At 50.9% G+C, this 14,527-nt stretch overlaps 1 long non-coding RNA gene across 1 annotated transcript; it reads left to right on the top strand.

Moving 5' to 3' along the window:
* The first annotated feature begins 1,510 nt into the window (after positions 1–1,510).
* LOC311445787 lies at positions 1,511–13,760 on the top strand. Its single transcript, XR_014698627.1, has 4 exons — positions 1,511–1,849; positions 1,990–2,105; positions 2,939–3,285; positions 12,470–13,760. It is a non-coding gene; the product is annotated as an uncharacterized lncRNA (long non-coding RNA).
* The last annotated feature ends 767 nt before the right edge of the window (positions 13,761–14,527 follow it).

Genomic DNA, 14,527 nt, shown 5'->3' on the forward strand with positions numbered 1-14,527 from the left:
GCCTGGGAGTGCCAGCAGAGGAGAGGAGGTGATGCTGATGACAAAACTGAGGCATCAGTGGTGGGGACATGGGGCAAAATCCTCAGTCAGGGTTTTGTGATCCATCCCGGGCTCACCTCTGCTGGTGCTCCTCAGGCACCAGCCAGGGGCAGCCCCTGGCTGCTGGAAACCATGCCAAAAAAATCCCAGGTCTCACAAAACCCAACGGGGCTGGGGGCATCCACCCCCTTCCGGCTCCCTCCGTTATCTGCCCGTGGAAGATGCTGGGGGGTGGCTGGCAGAAGCTATATTTCGATAACAAGAACGAAACCAACATGTGTACACAGTTGTTTTCCCTGCCTGGGGTCCGTGTAGTTCTCCTGGAAGGTTAATAAATGGTATGCAAATCCTCTTAAATGGCCGTGTTTACACCACAGCTTAGTGGCTCCAGCCATGTCCTCTACTTTTAACTCCCGAAGTTTGACTGCAAAAAGAATTTGCTTCCCCACGCTCTTTAGAGCTCTCCCCAGGTTTTGTTCTCGCTTTTCTTCGGCGGTCTGCTCTTGTGAACATAAAGGACATCACCGGAGGAAAAAGAAAAAACTAAAAAATTTGCCTATTGAAGAAAAAAAAAAGAAAAGAAAAAAAAAGATGTTTTGCTTAAAGACAGGAGGCTACTGTAGTGTAAAATGAATGATTAATAAGGATGAGAAAAACCTGGTTCAACAGGGCAAATGCTCAATAACAGCTCGTTTAATCACTGGCAGATTAGCTGCAAATGCAAAGTGCCGGCTGCAGCGCTGTGCTAACTGCTCTGGGAAGTGTTGGCTACTCCTTTAATGACAGCGTAACCTTTCATTGTGCATTTATTTTAAAAAAGGCCTGGCCTTAAATATCCGAGCGCTTGATTTCTTCCTTTCTCCTCCCTTTTCATTCATTTATTTATTTATTTATTTATTGGCTTCTCCTGCCCTCGATGAATTTTCCGACGCGGGGACAGGCTGTGAGCCGTGTCAACTCTGCAAATATCGCCGGGCTGGAGCCGTGTCTTTGGGGGAGAATCAGATTTCAGAAGGTACAGGCTCTGGCAACCACTGACTTCTCTCTCTTGATTTCATTTTCTGGCAGCATCGATGCTGTCCTTGCGTAATTGTCCTTATGAGAACCAAGTACACCAAAGCAAGTGCATTTATTTGTCACCACGAGGAGAGTTATCTAGCTTGGAGAGAGGCATTGATGGAGGATGTTCCCTTGATCAATACATTCATTATAAACAGAGGACCGGATTCATTAAGGGCGCCTTTAAAAAACTGTAATTATTTCTCTTGCTAATTGTCCAAGGGCTGTATGCAGATTGTCTCTCCTGTTTGTGTCGAGGAGGGAGGCAGCAGCCGTGCTGATGGGCAGCGGGGGGACAGAGGCAGGGCCAGGCAGGAGCCTCCCTCATTACCCTCCACGAGTGGGTCCCTTCTCCCCAAGCACCCCCCTGACCGCCCACGTGCAGGTAAGTTGTGTCATTACAGGGTAAGTGAGAGGTGATTTCCCTGATAACCCATTAATTGTGGAGTTTCTGCTCAAACCCATAACACAAAGAAGAACAGAGTTTGAAAAAAGCTGAGAGAGCAGCAGGGGGAAACGTTGTAAGTCCCAGCCCACAGAAAGAGTCAGAAAGGAGATGGAAACGAAGTCGCATGTGTAGGAATTGGATCATCTGAGCTGGTTTTAAGCTCATTTCAATTAACTTGGTAAACTGTGGGCGATAAGCTGCCCCTGGCTGGAGTCACCTTCACCACTAGGAATGGATGCGGGATGCACGAAGTCCACCAGAGCTTCAGCAGTACCCCAATAACCGTACGGCGATGAGAGGCTGGTAAAGCACACTGTCATTATCTTTAGCACCTTATATTTATATTTGGCTTTCATGGCAGAAATGTTCCCGTGGCTGTTGTAAGCGAGGCATCACCTGAGTAACAGATTTGCTGACGCTTCCTCTTTGCTTCTCAAATCCAGAGCGCGAGGTGTGAGCGCGCCAGGCTCCGAGAGGCACTGGGAAGGCTCAGGGAGAATCGCAGCAGCTATCAGAAGGTCTTACGGGGACCAGGAGCTTTTGTCTTCCCTGCCTGCAGGTGGGACAGTGTCACAAAGTCAGCTCGTAGATGGAAAGTAGTATTGGTCCCCAGCAGGACAAGGTTTTCCAAAGCATGTGGTGGCCTTCAGAGCACACGTACGTGGTCTGCAGCCTCCTGGATCTGTGGAAGCCATCAAACCAGCTCCTCAGAATTCTTTTTTTTTAATTATTATTTTATTGTTATTATTATTTTTAATTTGAAAGGGGATGCAAAAATTGGAGAACATGCTCTTTGCTCCCCTGGGACTGCCCTTTGTTCCAGAGTGAGGTGGCTTTGGTGGCATCCTACACGGAACAGTATCAGTGCCATCAGGAGCAGGAGGCTAGGGGCACTGCTGGGCATGGGGACAAAAAAAAATAATAATAATAATCTGGGGGTGATGCCATTGAGTTTTTGATTCACATTTACCAAGCTTTTTGCTGGCACACAGACCTCATTGCCCCTTTTTCGAGCATCCGTGCGTGCTTTCGGTGCTCCTCCACCACCAGACCTGTGCTGCTAACTGCTGGGTCTGCCCTGGTGAGGACTGGGGAGAGCGGTCGATAACCGATACGTATTTCATAAACACTTAGCCAAGGTCAGCAAACAAACACGGGGACGGACACGCAGTACCCTCCTGCTGAGTCCTGGGGTCCCTGGGGGATACTCATTGCTATTGGGGTGCAGGTGGTATTTCTGCCTCTCTGTTTTAATTCAGTCTCTCCCTGAAGAATCCTTATGGGCTTTGGAGCCCTTCTGGCCGCACCTTTTATCAGCTCACACTATCCATCTGTGGCACTGTGCTGGCCTTTTGCGTGACCTTGATTTTGCCCTACCACTAATCTGTGCAGGCAATTCTGGCCCCGCAACCATTTAACCCTTCAGCACTGTGGATGGGATTGTGCTCGCACCGCGATGGGAGCAGAAAACCAGCAGCACAAGCAGCTCCTGCTGCCACAGGGATGTCCGTGGCAGAGAGAGGCAGATGGGCACACTTAACTAATGAGTTTTGCTGGAGCCTTTTGGCCAAGCATTGAGAACAAATGTTGGAGATCTTCTGAAGCACCTGGCTGTGGCGCTGGGTGCCCTATACAGGTGAGGCCATTCAAGCTAAAGGGGTGCAGCCAAGTTTATAAAGTCACTAAGAGGAGCTGCTGGTCCTTGAGCCACCCAGGTCTTCATGCCCATGAAGCTAAAAGTAATAGTTCTGACTTCAATTCTTTTTTTTTTTTTTTTAAATCCTAAACTCTTGTTTAGGGGAATTGCTCATTGGGGTAATTCTGCAGGCACTGGGGCAGCCAAAGTGGGGATTGCATCGTTGGATTAGTTTGGTTATTTGGGAGACTGCCATCCTAAATAAGAGATCACCAGCTCGTGCTGATGATTAGGCCCTCGTGCTGCTCTGCTCAGATTAAAAGCCCTGTTTCTCTCCCTGTCAAACACTGTAAGGAAGGAACTTCATCTCTGTAAACCAGCCAGTTTAAGTATTTGAACACTAAGTGGAAGTTTCTGGTGATCAAAGTAATTTCCTTGAATAATGTATTCATACATAAACCTGAAAGAAATGTCATAATTGCAATAAGGTGTCTCTGGGGAGTTTGGTTATCATGATATAATCACATCCCTGGAGAACGAGAGGCACGAGGCATAGCCTTGTGCTTAATAACACCCCAAGGGTGTGATTATCTCATAGCAATCGCACCCTCATTGTGCCATGTGGCCTCGAGAGCTGCAACGGGGATGGAAATGCACAAAATTTCAGTAGAGACAACAAAAACATGGAAACCTTGGCTATTTGGACACAAGTTTCTGCATTTTTTTTTTTTTTAGATGAAAAGAAAAAAAAAAGCTAGGAGCAGCATGACAAACAGCAGAGAGTGAAGCTGTTTTCTTGCAGAGCAAGGAAGAATGGGCTGCAGTATCTGTCCTCAGCCATCTGCTGCGCCTTGTCCTGCCTTCCCTTTATTTATTTATTTTATTTTTTTTAAATCCACCGAGTTGAATTAATGTGGCGGGGCTCGTTCTGACGCGGCGCAGATCTGACAGTGCGTTGGCAAAGCGGCGCGCTGCCTGCGGTACCTGGGCACGGGAGGCAGATTGCTTCCTCGCGGGGAGGAGGGGAGCAGAGCAGCTCCCTGCCACCCAGCCTCCTCTCCCCTCCTCTCCCCAGCCTCCTTCCTCTCAGAAGGGAGGGCGCAAGGCTCGTGTTTTGGTGGGAGAGAAAACGGGGTGCTGCTGCAGATCCTATTTTAGCTCCGGATTTAGCACCCTGCTGTCCCTAGAGGATGCTCTGAAGCCAAGGACCTCGCTGCTTGGTGTGGGTCTGCTGGAGCACCTCGGAGACGGAGGAGAGGTTTCCTTGCAGCAGCCATGCCTTAAAGTTGTGTTATTTTCTGTGTGGTCTCTGCTGGTTTCCACGGGGCTGGGGTGCAAAGGGATGATGCTAATGGGGTTTTGGCTCCTCGCCCTGCTGTTGCTCCCTGTCTGCATGCATGGTGTGGGCAGCATGACCCTAAGATGGTTCAGAAGGCAGGGGAGGGCTGCTGGGTGTGGATGGGGCAGTTGGGTGCAATATTAAAGGGAAATCACTGAGCTTTGGTTGTGTTGAACGGTGAGGGCAAGAGGAGAAAGTAATGGACCCCCAGCTCAGCCCTGCCTTGTGGCTTCGGAGGGCGTCTGCTCAGCTCCTGGGTGGGATTCCTGGGATCTAAAAGTGGAGAAATTAGGGTTAGGTGCTGCCTATAATGCTCAGGCACCATCCATCTGAAACACAGCCCTATGGGTCTGCTGCTGCAGGGTTTGATTAGAGGCATGCACTATCCACAAGGGAGAGGCAACATCTCGCTTGCCTTTTTTGTCCCTTTGATTAAAAAAAGAGGCACAATTTGACTCCTTCTGGATAACGGAGGGGTTAAGCGGTCACTCAGAAAACGGGGGCTTATCGATAAACGTGCGCAACCTTTGTGTGCGCGGCAGAGGCACCTCCTATGTTCCCAGCGTGCTGCAGGAAATATATCATGTTTATAGCTGCTAAAAAAAAAAAAAAAAAAAAAAAAAAAGGCTGTTTAAATCTAGTGTCTGCTCTCCCAGGCTTGCAAAACCAGACTTCTTTGGGAGAGAAATTGTTAATATTTTAATGAAAGCTGGGTGGTTGTTACGTAAGTGTGGGGGGGGGGGGAAATGTTATTTTATTGTGTTTTTTGTAGTTTGTGATGACTTGCGTGTTTTGCTAGGGGGATAAGGGGCCAAAATTCCAGCCGTGCCCCTGGGCAGCAGGTCCAGGCTGTTCTGACTGTGGTCTAACAACATCCCAATTGCTTTGTGGCACGGACCCTCCTTGATTTAGTGCCCCCATCGTGGCTTTCCTCAGCTCTCAGTGGCTGCAGCGGATGCAGCAGGTGAACAGGCAGAGGTGGCATCTCCCTTCTGAAGGGTTACTTCTGTGTCTTACCTCCTCGAGAGCCTTTTCTAGAGACTTTCAGTTTGGCTTCAGGAAAAACACTCCGCAAGCACATCCAGAGAAAAATCCTGGAGTGAGATGAGAATAAAACAAATTTGGGAGGTCGGGCACTCATTGCCTAGGCTGCTGATTAGATTTCTACAATGCTTTCTTAAACCCAACAGCCCCCAAGGTGCAACTAGCATGCTTTATGTTTTTATGGAGTCTCGGCAATTTCCACAAATTGAAAAATTATTTTAAGCTCTCAGAACACGCCGCGATGATGAAATGAGTAAATTCTGTGCATTTCTGATGGCGCTTTTTCATTCTTGCGCATGGTAGGCTTGTTTTTGTTTACTGGTAGCTGATGTCAATGAGTTCTGAGATGGGTTGTTCATTGTTAAAATCACAAAAAGTATATTTGATCTGAGGGGAAAAATGCCTGTGAATGCAGATCCTGCACACAGGAGAGCAGGGGAGCAGCCGGTCAGGCTGACCGCTCTCGACAATGTCTCTTTAAGAAAGCTCTGTACTCTCTTGCAATATTAAAGTTGCTAAGGTAACTGTGCATTTTTTTAGAGCACAGCAAAGTAAATAGGTACATGACCTGTATAAATTCTCAGTGCATAAATTACTGGAGCCCTCAAGCTAGAGTAACTTACACACTTCCTTATTTCCAAATGACTTTTTAGCTTCTCTGCCTGTTTAACGCACAAGAATTTGATGCGCACGGTTCATGCTGCAGAACATCCTCTAGAAATCTCAAGGCATGGGTTTTGGTGCAATGAGGGGCCAATAAAGCTTAGTGGGACCTCGAGGAGAGAAGTGGCTGAGTGGTCTTCAGCCCTCTGGGTTTGCAGTCCAGAAGGTCTCACCAAGTCATCTGTGCACAAGGGCTGGCGTGATCCACATCCACACGTGGGCTCCTGCTGGAAACCTGGATCTTCTGCCTGCAGCTCTGCCTGGGTGCAATTCCAGGAGCTTTACTGGCTGATCTGGAAACAGCAAGCCTTTGGTGAGACCCCTACTGTGTGCACAGACCTGGTTTACATCACCCAAACCAGCACTGTTCAGCAGCAGCACCGCACAGCACCTCTCAGGCACTGACCCCAAACAATCTCAGGAAAACTGAGGTTGAACAGCTTCTGCTCTGATGCCAAATCCTGCAGCCCATGTCCTTGCCCTTCATCTGTCCTCTTTTGCTCAGTGTGTTTTTGCAGCATCCCTGAGTGTGGCGTGGCTGGAGGGGATAACGCAGCCTGGCTGATTTCATGCACGCCGTACGCGTGGCATGAGAGCGGTGCTGGATGTTCGGGTCCTGCTGTCTTATGACAAAAGGTGTCGTGCTCCTGATTGAGGTATCTTGCACAGAAATATGTGCATGTACATCACGTAACACGTGTACAGTGATTTTTCAAGCTGTGTCAGCCCTGCTGCACAGATGCTGCAGGAATAGCTTGACCGCTTGCAGCAAGCCCAGTTGCTGTGCACGGTGCGCTGAGATGCTCGGTGTGCACGGTGGTCACTGCTCTGGGATTTTTGGGTACCTGAGCAGGCAAAATTGTCCTAATCCACTCAGGCAGCACACTGAAAGAGGGCATGGATGGGGACATCCAGGGGCAAGACAGCCCTGGCTTAGTGGGACTTGCTGCTGATATCAGTTAGGGGCTGGGATAACCTAATTTCTGGAAATTTTGCCTGCCCACATGTGCCAGGTAGGACCCCGGGCATGGCTCTGTGCTGAGGTCAAGGCAGGGCTGGCAGTGCCAGGGCCACGGGCTCCGGTCACCAATCCCATATCCTGGGGGCATCGCTGCTTGGAAGGGGGTAGGAGGATGTGGCATCTGACCGTGGTGTGCACGGCAGTGTTTTTGTGCTTACCTGTGGATGTGGAAGGGTCTCTGAGGAAAGAAAGACTTCTGCAAAGTAGCAGCTTACCTCCCCCTTACACACACCTTAATTTCTATTTCTGCTGCTAGTTATTCGGGGTCTGGCTGAGCTCTGAAGCTGAATCAGCTCGTGTTGAAACAGTCCCCGTGGATGTCAGGTGGGAAGAAGAATTTAACTTCCTCCCTTCCTTTGGTTCCTGGGTCTGTTCTTCTCTCTCAGCCAGAGAAACGCATCTCTGGAGACTTCTCACGTGGCGTAGGAGGATGTGAGCAGCCTGGCACTGACAGACCTGAGCGGTGGCTGAGGGCAGGGGAGCTGCTTGGAGGCCAATTTGGAGGGCTGCTGCTCCCTGGGTGCCAGGGCTCGGTGCTCAGGCAGGGTCAGTCGTGCTGAGGACACAGGTCCCAGACCACCGGCTCTGCCATCCCTGCCTGTTGGCTCTTCCTCGTGTGCTGGGGCTTTACAAGGTCAGCAGGAGCTCACCAGTGGCTGGGGGAAATGATCTGAGCCCAAGTCCCAGCAGAAAAATGGGGAGCTTGGTTTCAGGCACTGGAAAGGGCCGGGCATTTCAGTAGGAACCATTTTAGGAGCAGGAGGTTGAAAGGAGCACTGCAGGGAGAAGTCTGATGCCATGGCTGGATTGCCACAGCCTTCTCCCAAATTGCCTTCCATTGTCTTATTTTTAAGGCAGAAAGGAGCTGAGCTGGAAAAGCTCCCTCTGCTCCAGCAGGGATGGAGCCAGTGGGTTCTGGTTTGGTTACACTGCGACTCAGTGGGAGCTGTTGGAGAAGTTGTGCTGTGATTTTTTTATTTTTTTTTCCTCCAGCAAAGCACCAGGAGGTGGGAGCGCTCCTTCCCGCAGCCTTCAAGGATGAGCTGCTGGCTTGTGACTCCTCACTGCAGTGCAGAGTCCTCTCCTTTCCTCAGGGCAGGAGCTTCGCAAGCAGCCGCCTTGGGATGGAGCAGGGGGGCTGAGCAGCTCCTGCTCTGCTTTGTCCCAAACCCCGGGGGCTGGATCCTGGCCGTGGGGCTCCCAAATTCTGCGGTGCGTGGTCCCGCTGGCCCCTTGCTCTCCGCTAGCCGGGGTTGTGCGTTCGGTGGCTTTTTTTTTCCTTCATGCACTATATTCAGGAGGAGATGGACTGCGCTGGCACGGCTCCAGAGGCAATCCTCTCCTTGCCAGGAAGCCAGATGCATGGTCACATTGCCTGCCTCTCCCTGGCAAGTCTGGGAGAGCTTCAGCAGGTGTGAGCGAACAGCATGCGGGAGCCGCAGGTTGGGCGCAGGCTGCCTCGGAGGGGCCGCCAGAGCCGCGCCGCGGAGCCCCCGGCCGGGCACTGCTGCAACAACCCAAACCCCTGGTGGGTTGATCCTCCCCAGCCCTGTCCTCCTTGGGCTTGAACCGGAGCAAGGAGGCAGCAGGATGGAGAGGTTTTCCTCCCCCCCCCTCGAGCCTTCCACCTCCTCAGCAATGTTGCGGCGAGAGCGGGGACTCGCAGTCAGCAGACTGCAGTGACAGATGGCAGGTCATAAGCCCTCGCGCTAATCTACCACCGCAAAAGAAAATAGGGCTGGGGGTGATTCAGCTGCTAGGCCTCAAAGCGAGAGCATGCCGGGATAGCGTGCTCCTCTGACACGTCCTTGAAGGATGCTGCGTCCCCCAGGACGGCGGGGGACAGAAGTAAAGTGGCGACGAAGCACAAATCTGATTGCAGAATGAGGCGAATTCTGCAAAACCTGGGTGATGTGCTCGGAGTAATTGGATTTCTGGGAGCAAGATGCAAGTATCACTAACAGAAAGCTCTGTGAGGAATGATTTGGGATCCAGAGCTGAAGCTACCTGGGCATGGTCATCGTCCCAACCTTGGCTGTCCCCTAGCCGGAGCTGCCAGCACCCGTAAATGTATCTGCCAAGCTGTCACCGCGTCGATCTGAAAGGAAGCTGAACCCATGCAGCTCAGCACAGCGCTCTGGAAGCTCTCACATGGCAGGAGGAATTTCTTGGTGTTTATAAGCTGCAAGTTGCATTTGGAGTTGATGTGTTTTGTTGAAGGAAGAGCGCAGGCTGCAGCCCCAGCTGCCTCTATGCTGCGGATGCTCCTGGTGGAACCAGTGGGGCTCTTGGCTATGGGATGTCATTTATTGATTAAGGAGGGGACAAATGAGACCTCGGAATGCCTCAGATTAGGACCCATGGACCAAGTTTGCTGAAAAAACAAAACTTAGCTGACATGGATGGAGCTATGGGCATTGTGGTCCTGTCTCCTGGGTCTGTATGGGAAGACCTGGTTCATGCACAGCGTAGCTGTCGGGGCAGCTCTTGCTAGCCTTGCTCAACCACTGCTGATGTCACCCTAGAAAGATGGGGGAAATGAGTTTATTATGAAAACAGGTCCCTGTAGAGGGAGTTTTTGGGACTTTTAAAGTGAAAATGCACCAGAAGATGGGTGCTGCTCTCTGTGGCATGGAACACAAAAGCTGATAGGAAAATTTGTGTGGGATGAAAGAAAAGTCATGTAGGGTGCAGAGCAATCCGTTGGGAGGCCAAGGGAGCAGAGAAGAGCTGGCTCGTTGGTTTGGCCTTGAGGTGGAGCTACCTGTTGACTTTACGTGGCCACAACTGATGGAAGTTGGTGTGCTGAGCAGCAGCATCCCTTCCCTTTGGGTGCCCGAGGAGTGGTGTGGCCATGGTGACAAATAACGGTGTGTGGCTGGGGCACAGCGAAAGGTCTGGGGGCACCAAGTGGCTTCTCCCAGCCCTGGGGAGGCCTGTGAGCTGTGCAGCCCCATTTCACATCAGTCCTTCCCAAGGGGCCCTGCTGCATCACTAATGACCTGCTGATTGATCCGGTGGGAAAGGACCTTTTAAAGTGTAAAACCCTCAAGAGATGACTAAATGGGCTTAGACAGCCTCTTGGGGGAGAGTTACCCTCCTTGAAATCCTGTATAGAGCAACCTTCACAACTGGGAGCTACATCCAGAGATCCTCCAGCGCCCACTCCACTGCTGGAATACCAAAAAAAAATAGCATAAATCTATACAGTTTTACCGGAAAATGAAGATGGGGGGAGGTGGGTGAGAAAATGTTGAGTGCAGGGTCTTGTTTTTAGGGTCCTTCCCATGTAAGTGCACCCAAGGCGCTGGAGGTGAAGGAGCTGCTGGCTTCAGCTGTGTGCCGACGATAATAAGCGGTGGCGAAGCTGGAGGAATGAACCTGGGCGAGGGAGCTCCTGCTGTGTAAGTCACTCCATGCAATTCCCCCAGCTCTCCTTATCTCCCCGTGCCTCTGGTTGGCACAGCAGCCAGACAAAGGGCTCGCTGCAACTCGGCCTAGCAGCTGGGGAAATTGTTAAAAATTTTCCAGCAACTACAACAATTAAGGGAGCTCTCAAGCCGGGGAGAAGAGCCGTCCCCTTAGGATTCCTATCACCGAAGGATAACATTTCCAGGCTTTGTCCAGCAAGAGATGTCACTTCATTTACAGAGATCCCCACAATGTCGAGGTATACTGGATATTGCTTATTATACGCAGAAGACTATCGGGAATCATCTCGGCCGGGCTAATTGTTCCTGGGATTGTGGCCAATGGCATTTTAATTTCAGTAGTGCTGGTGGCTGGAGAAGTTTACCAGAGTTATAGGAGATGAAAGGGTGAGGTTTTTAGAAATAATAATTGCCCTGATTCAGGGGATTTGTGAAGTCAACTGCATCCATGAGAGAGAGAGCATCTGCTTCTGGCTCTTCTTGGGATGGAGATGGGATGGGAAACCAGCGACTTCAACAAGCAGTGGATGGGTTCCCCAACAGCCACGTTGACGTTATCACGTTCTTTGATGTTTGTTTTTATGCCTTGCAAAAGGAAAAAAATGCATTGCCCAATGTTGTGTCACTGCTGATCATACAGTCTTTCTAGGATCTTTCTAGGGTCCTTCTCTTCCCCTCTGGTCCTGCTCTGGGTTGAAGCTGTTCTGGGTTGAAGGGCACCGTGCCTCCAGCTCGCGTCCTTTGGCTGGGGGAAACGGGAAGGGGTGGGGGGAGAGGCAGTGAAATGGCTCCGCTGCGCTGTATAAATAGTTGCTTTATTATCATAAAAAAAAAAAAAAAAAAAAGGCACTCTGAAGATTTTTAGGATCAAAACATACCAAAGAAAATGTAAAACAAAATTAAAATGAAGCCGAGGATTCACATTGTCAGCAGTTATTTTGTCACTGCAAAGCATCTCCTCAAAGGAATATTGTGCGGCGCAGCAGCAGCTGAATGGAGCACGCGGCTCCGGCGCTCGCTTGAAAGGGAGGAGCGGGGACATCTTCAGACCCCGGTAATGGATCCCTGGGGCTCCTCGCCAGTCTCGTGGTGGCACCGACATTCCCTGTGAAGTCGGAGGCTGGCAGGTTGCTAAAACTTCCCGGTTTTAACTGCATCAAGTGTTGCTGCGGTTTGTTGGACGTATAAAATCGCTTCTCCACCTCCTTTTTATTTTTTTGGGGGCAAAAAAAAAAATCCAGATATCAATAAGGAACTTGAGAGAGGAAAACACTATAATTATAGCCAAAAAGCTGGCACGGTGCCTGCTGTATAAACCCGTTATTTTGGTAGCATAGAGCTCGGTACTGGAATAATTCTCTGGGTGGAAACTTGGCAAACATGATCTCAGCCTGTGAGCTAATCTTTTCTTTTTCCTCCTGTAATAACATTTTTTTTCCTTCTCCGCAGATTTAGCCGTTTGAAAATTGTGCATCCTATTACCGGGATTGTGTATGCACAAATGACCTATGTTATGGGCCTCTGGGGTGATGTGAATGGAGACAAGAGATCTGCATGTTAGATTAAAACCCCTTTGCTGGAAAATTGGTGCCCTGTAGATTCAAATACAATTAGCCTCGATCTGAACTGCTGCTGTGATGGGGACTGGCTGTGGTGAAGGGTGACAGGAGAAGATGGGGCTCCAGGGAACCCCGGGAAGGGTTTGGGGATCAGGGGACCCCGGGAAGGGTTTGGGGATCAGGTCTGTTAAGTGGTTGGGAACATTTCTGGTTCAATTCCTCACTGCTAGGTGCAGCAGCCTGGCAGCTCGTGATGTCCTAGAGCAAACTGGTCTCGTGAAATAAGCACCCAAACACTTGCATAGACGGGAGGATCGTGCCCTGTTGTGACATGGAGGTGGTTATTCCTCTGCAGCATTGTAAAAAGCTTCACGAGCCATGCATGAAGCCCAGGCTTCATTATTAGCCCTTATTTTTAAGAGGGACGAGACAGCAGAACACCTCTGTGAAACTGCGAAGAGCTCAGATGATGCTGGAGAAACAAATTTTGCATTTTGACCTATGTCTGTGCTGAAGGAACAGCTTGCCTCTGCTCGCAGGTCCTGCGAGCTGTGGATGCTGTAGGAAGAGAGCTGGCCTTGTGTTGAAATCCCCTTCAGCCTGCCACAAACATCTTTCTAAAAGAATATAAGAAGATCAAATCTCCTACTGCTGCTCTCATGGCACCCAGAGCGCCTCGCTGCCCTGGCAGCATGGGGACAGTCCCAAGGAGCTGTGTTACCTCGCTGGCAGCCTGGGGGGCACAGCTGGCCCAGCAGGGCTTTGAAACCACCCCACCTTTAGTTCCACTTCCCTGCAACAGAAAGGGGACTGCGGCTGCCTTTGAAATCTTCTTACCAGAAAGTGGGATGCGCAGTTTGCTGATGCGCTAATTTTCAAAGAGCGGTCCCTCGATGGGGGATTTTGTTTGTGGGCTTGGAAAAGGCACTCAGATTTGGAGCAGGCTGGGGCCAGAGATGCTCTGCGGATGCTGGCGTTCACTTAGGGCAGCCAGCAAACCTGCCTGTGGCTGCAGAGAGGCAGAAGTTCCTCCAGGTCACACAAGTGCTTGAATTTTGCCCCTGCTCCCAAGACTGTGCTGGACGCAGGCTGCAGCGGTGAGCACGAGGCAGGGTGGGGAGGTGTGAGCAGCATCGGTGCTGGCAATGAAATCCATTTCTTACCTTGTTCTGTATTGTTAAAGCTAAGCTGTGGTTCAAGGTGAAGAGCCTTACCTTGGAGAGGCACCTGCCTGCTCACAGGACATGCAAAGGGGTGATTATTTTTAGCCGGTGTTGATTATTGCTGCACTGCTGGAGTGAGTGAGCCCTTGGTGTTTTGTACCAGAGGTTGTCCCCTGGGGTGGTCACTTCCATTTCTCTGACTGCTGAGAGCAGCTCCTGCTCCTTTTGGGGACTTGGGATCAGGGACTTTGGATCCTGTTCCCAAGACGATGTGCCTGCAGTCACACACTGCTCCTCTCTGTGGTGATGCTGAAGTGGCAGCGACCAGTGGGCTCCTGAGCAGTGACCTGTCCTCGTGTTTCTTTGTCAGAGCTGCCAGGACAGCAGCCAGCTTGGACCCTCACCTCATAGCGGTGTTTTTATGGCTCGGTCAAAGCAGATGTGCCCTGCTGATGCCTCCTCTGCTGCAGCTCTCAGTGGGCTCCTTGGCTCCATCCCAGCACCATGTGAAGGTGGCTGCGGAGCTGCTGGATGAGTGCAGGCTCCCATCTGGCTGGTCTGGCATGGGGCAGAGCTCAGGCTTTGCCCTTTGTCTTTGTGGGTGGGGGGCAGCATGCAGGGCTTCCCCTCTGATCCTCTTCCACCTACAGGAATAAACTGGGTGAGTCTGGAAGAGATGGTCTCATGGTGGGGAGACCTAAAGTGATGGTGCTGCTGTTCAGCATCTTGATGTTGTTGTGCCTCACCTTAAAAACCCACTGGTTACCTTTCTTTGGTACAAATCCAAGGGGTTTGTACCCATTTTCAGCGCAGGTCTTGGGAATGACAGCCTGCAAGGGGTTTGCTCCTTGAGAGCAGGTCCTGGAGAAGTAACCCCAACCCTCCCCATCACACTCCAGCTGTGAGCAGCAATGGAGAGGCCAGAGCTCAGCCTGTCCCCAAGGCAGCAGCCAGCAAAAAGCCTTTAAAAACCTGAGGCTGGGCTGATGGTTGTGCATGGTGCCACCTGCAAGTGGTCATCAGAAATAGACCTCCGAGCTCCTGCTCAAAAATCACAAGGGCCCAAGGGGAAGGGAGCCCGGTGTGCTGCACTCTCCTTTTCCAGAGCTTTCTTTAACCTTTGGA

Source organism: Aythya ferina (assembly GCF_964211825.1).
Source record: "Aythya ferina genome assembly, chromosome: 16".
NCBI classification, from domain to species: domain Eukaryota; kingdom Metazoa; phylum Chordata; class Aves; order Anseriformes; family Anatidae; genus Aythya; species Aythya ferina.